Genomic DNA, 5,659 nt, shown 5'->3' on the forward strand with positions numbered 1-5,659 from the left:
CTCGGGACCGCGCTGCAGCGAGCGGGTGGAGGGCGCCCGAGGGTCGCCGGCTCCGCCTCATGCTCGAACCCCGCAGAGGAGACCCCGGGCTGCCGCGCTGAAATCCTGGCAGGGGAAACACCACCACCTGGCTGGGTCCAAGAAGGCAGTTTTCCTTAAGCTCTCCGGGATAACTGTTCTTCTGGCTTGGCTTAGTACCCGCCAAGGTGCTGGGGCTTAATGCCCGCTGCATGGAAACGGGAGGCTCCTCCCTAGCGTGCTCCTGCGGCCACGTGGCTGACGGCTCGGGAAACTTGGGGGCATCCAAACCCCGAGCCTCCAGCCTTGGGCCTGCAGGTAGGACACCTGCCAAAAGACTTTGGCAATACCTGAAGCTGCGGGGGCAGGAGAGAGAGGATGTTTGCTGGTTGTTAGGCCACTCATGGTTCTGGACTGACTCATGGATTTATCTGGACTTGATTTGGCTGGAAACGCAACAAATTTCTTTTAAAAAAAAACATTTAAAAAAAATCAAGCTCCACCTGTGGCCCACCTTTCATTCAGAACAGGGGCATCACTTGCTGCTTCCAGATGTGCCTTCGCAGCAGACAGGAGGGGTGGGAAACACCAAAACTTAAAGAGCATCAGCACAGGGCCTGTGCTGGGGGCTGCCTTTGTTCACAGCTGCATATTCCCCTTTCAGCTTTTCCTCCCTTTGGCAGCATCAGCAGAAGACAACGTCTGCTGCTGTAAGGAGGTGCGGGTACAGCACCAGCCGGAGGCCTAGTTTGAATTCTGTGCTCGGCCCCAGGCTTCCTGCAGACCTTGGGGGAAGACATTTTGCCTGCCCTTCATCCTGCTTCCTTCCGTTTCTGTACAGAGATAACGGCCTTTGTCACACTTGCAGGAGCATGTTCATTGAAGAGGATGAGGTGCAGTGAATTGGTGATGATGTAGCCCAAGTACTGTAGATAATCCCACCCCATTAGTTTTAAATCCAGCCTTCCATTCCCCAGACTTTTCTGTATCTAGATAAACTCAGAATGTGCTAGTGAGGTTTATGATTTCCAGATTTCCCAGGACTAGGACATTGGCTGGGAAGCACAAACGCAGCGCACAGCAACAGGGTGGTCTCTAGTAACACAGCTGTATGTTCCAGTCTTTCAGAACCCAACCCACAGGGGTGTGTCTGGGCCAAGGTTTACATTTGATTGTGCTCAGTAAACACAACTATTAGCTTAGTGTGCCAAGGCAGTTCCTTCTTTTGGCTTCCTTTGTGTAAAGAGCAAAGGACACACCTGCTCTACAGATTTAGGGAACAGATAGGCTTCCTAGTCCTAATTAATCTCACTATGCACTGCCATGCTTCTCTGTTTCCACCATGTGCAGTGCAGCAGGCTAATGCAGAGACCTTCACAGGTCATCTAGTCCAGCAGTTCTCAACCTTTTTTGTACTAGGACCCATTTGTATACATCAATGGTCAGTCCCAACCCACTGCCCTTCACTCTTGACCTGCCCCAGCCCCGCAATGTGTGGGGTAGGAAGGTAGGTGTGGGGCATGGGGGGCCCGAAGCAGCCCTGTGAAGGCTGTAAGTTTGTCATGCTTTTCTCTTTTAAAGAAGAATCCATTTTTAAAGTTTGTTTGCGACTCTTTCATATATTCTTGTGACCCACTTTTGGGTTGCAACCCCCAGTTTGAGAAACACTGATCTAGTCCAATCCCCTGCCTGAAGGAGGATCCTCCCTCTCCACGCTGTCCTATACAAATCCATAATCTCGCCTCAGTAAAATTACCATCAACCCTGACACAACACAAAATATAGCATCCTAACCTGCCACAAGTTAAGTAGAGGGATCATGGAAGTCAACATCCTACTTCTGTAAAAAGGTATTAATATATAAGAGATCACACGTAGAGGGCTATGCCCCCTGCTACAGAGGAAGGCAAAATCCCCCACAGTCCAACCTCTTCTTCAGCACCTCCAGAACAAGGGCATATGTCCTGAGTCCAGGCCATGCTGTTCTGGACAATGCTCAGGAGGGTGCACAGGAACTCAGGGGGCACAGACCATGCGTAGGGGGGCACGTGATCCCCCTGAGATTGGCCGACGCTGGCTTCTGTGGGCAGTCGCCACTCGCCACTGGTGTCTGCAGGCAGTCCCCTCTCGCCGCTCACCACCCCTGAAGGCATCTACAGGTGGTCCCCGCTCACTGCCACCAGCATCTGCGGGCAGCCCTTGCTCACCACTTGCCACCCCACTCCTGTCCCGCCACTGCTGCTGGCATCTGCAGGCAGTCCCCTCTTGCCACTGATGCTACTGCCAACATTTGGTGCCCCCACAATGCCCCCCATCCCAGAAGGCACCAGTCATTCATGTCAGGGGGTATTAAACACAATCCCCTGTGTACTCATTCACCTGTCGCACAGGCTAACCAACCACAGGAGTAGTCTTCTACACAAGTTAGAGCAGTACATTTCTTGGAATCAAATACAGAGACAAACACATACTGCTGGCACTGGATTCTCAGGTGGATACATTTTGCACAAACCAGAGAAAAATAAAACTGAACTCCCTGATTCATGGTAATGATAACAGATTCCCTGCTGTTCTCATTCAGTTCCCAGTGCCTATCTTGTGAAGTACTGGCTCCTCCTACAGTTGGATTTTCCGCATCCTGAGGTGTAATTCCAGTGTATTAATTGTCTGAGAATACTCTGGTGAACATCTGGCTGGATATATTGCCTGAACATGCCTAGACAATGAATCCCTTCCCCGGTGAATACAAGATCTAGTCCATGGTTTTTGAATATCTAGATAATTGGTTCAGGAGTTTTGATCATGCTCTTGACTTTCCTGCAGGTCCGTAGTGGGTACTACTAGCTGTTTCCACTTGTTGCTGATTCCTTGTCCTCCAGAGAACACTGCTACTCTCCTGTGGAAGTGCCCTACCTCTCTATGATTTTGTGACGTCAAGGGAGAGGGCTTCCTACAGCTGATATACATCACTTTTATGGAGTGGAAAATGCATATACTGGAGTGCAAAATGCTGGGGAGCAGATGTGACAGGGCTCACTCCCCCTTTCATCCAGCCCAGGTGTCTGCCTGCTATGGCTTCTGGTAGGAGCCAAAGATCCCTCTAAGGTGCATGCATGCACAGCCATGTACAACTAGAAGTCTAAGCTCCAAGGTGAGGCAGGGGCAGAGGTGGGGGCCTGGTGTGGGCTCTGCCGGCTCCGGCGAACTGCTCTGTGGGCTCCATGGAAGTGCTCCACTCCCTGGCCCTGATGCCACGTACCTCCTCGCTCCCCGAATCGAAGCAGTGGAACAGAGCAGTTTCCCCAGCCTCCAGCCCCCTTCAGTAAGTGTCCATGCCGGACAGAGGCGGCGCGCTCACGGACCACTACTCCTTAGAGGGAACACTGGTACGAGCACCAGGCACTCAGACCAGACTGAGTAACTTCCTGTCAGAGCAGGGATTCACAATTTGACTAGACTGTTGGTTCGCATATAGGGTATGTGTGGTGCCAAGCAGTAGTGATGTAGAAGGGTATGACTGAATCATCCACACTTGGGAGAGGGGTCACATCTCCCTATGTTGACTTGGGCATCACAGCAGTCTCAATAATAACCTCCCCTTCGCTAGGCTGAGAAAGGAAAGCAAAGGTCATGTTTCGAGGGGGAAGCTGATCACCAGAGGGGGAGTAGGAAAACATTTTGCAATTCACCAGGCACCTGAGGAAAAGGTTAGGCCTCTCTGGAAAGTATCAAGGTGCCTGTAGACTTGTGAGGATGCTGCTCAAATGCACTGTAATTAAAGTGCATAATTAGCATGTTAATTAGCACATTCCAGTAGCCTCTGCTTCTCATGTATTCAGCATCCCTGTGCTTCAAAATGGTGGCAGGGGCGCTTTAACTAAAGCTTGTGGAACAAACTTTAGTTAAACAACCCTGCCACCATTTTGAAGTGTGGGATGCTGAATACATGAGACACTGAGGGCACTTTAATTAAAGCAGCTCTAAGAGCCACTCTAATTAAAGTGCCCCTCTCCCCCAGCCTCAGTGCACATCAGCTACTAACCACAGCTTGCGGTGAAATACAGGTTTCCCTCGCTTTATGCTGTACATGTGTTCCTGGAAAATGCCAGGTAACTCGAATTCGCATAAAGGGAACCTATTCTACAACGTAACAAATAGGGATACATTCCAAGACCTGTACTGACCCCAGGCCCATTTCTACCACTTTTACAAGACAGTTTTGGTACTCACCAACAGCAAACAGTACACACAAGCATGGGGTGCTGGTGAATATTTAGTTGGTGTGAAGAGAAGGTGGTGAAGGGTGCTAAGTTTTAGTGAAGTTCTCTTGCACTTCATTGATTCACATATAACAAATCTGTGGTATAAAAAGGGTCATCGTATAAAAGTGAATTGACGCATACAGAACACACATAAAGCAAGGGAAACCTGTACCAGAGTAGCTGAGCCCACAGCTGGCTCTGATGCCATGACACCTAAAATTCCCCTGGTGCAGTGACTGTACTCACACTATCGACACAGCAGCTGGCAGGTCTTTCCAGCAACACCGGGAAGTAGAAGCTTGAGAGGATATGACTCGCTGGCTCTGATCCCCTCTAATCACTCAGGTTCTTTTCCACCAGAAGATAAAGATTTTGGCCCTTGATTTGGGTATACACCTTCAGGTATACTGATTTTTGGCCTCACCTCACTCTATACCACCCTGATCACCCCATCACATAATATAGCTACCCTATTTTACAGGGATCCTGAAGAAAAAGTGACTGTTACATGATTCACAGGAATTGTTATACAGCTAAGCCTTCTAGATAATTTAAAATGGTTATTTCTGTCATTTCCCCCTCTGTGACATCAGCTGCTGCTGCTTCTACCCAACCTGTCATGATGCTGGAATGTGGACAAAGTAATCATTGTCATGGCAACACAAGATGACTGTGACGACAGTGCAAAAACCAACTAGTAAAAGAGGAAGCTCCAACTCAGGTGCAAATCTAAACAGCCTTTCATTGGAAGATACAAGCAGAACTGGGAGAAAGGAATGGACTAGAGAAAGGAAAATGCTGGATGACTCCCTTGATTACAGCGAGTGGCCTCATTTGCTTTTAATTCTAGTCATGTAACCAGCCCAAAGAGACAAAGACAGTTCCTACACATAGTACATTAAGGGGCTATAGTCAGCACTTTCTGTAGATGCAGCAGTCGCAACCTAGCATGGGGCTGAAAGATCAACTCTGCTTTGCCATAGCCCTATAAAAATCCCCCTTGCTATCTGGGGCTGGCCTGCACAGAATTTTTTTTTTTTTTTTAAAGCAAATGACTCTCATACTCTCTCAATGGTAGGAGCATTGAGCATTTTTCTTAAAACATCAAATATTCCAAGGCTTGCAACCCTTTTTCTTGTACAAGTCTTTGTGTGGACAGTACTTTGGAAGCAGAAACATTTTAAAGTGCAGTTACATCAAAATAGGGCATTCTGTGAACTAAGTGCTCACACTGACTGCAACAACATACCAAGAGGTATGAATTACAGATGTAGTTGTTTCAGTGGCAGTACAATTACACTTAGACCCCTCATGGGAGGCTGGATACTCACACTGCAAAGTCCAGTACTGTGCATTATTGATCCTCCCTTTGATGCTAA

The sequence above is a fragment of the Alligator sinensis genome, unplaced genomic scaffold (genome assembly GCF_000455745.1).
Source record: "Alligator sinensis unplaced genomic scaffold, ASM45574v1 scaffold1317_1, whole genome shotgun sequence".
Classification (NCBI taxonomy): domain Eukaryota; kingdom Metazoa; phylum Chordata; order Crocodylia; family Alligatoridae; genus Alligator; species Alligator sinensis.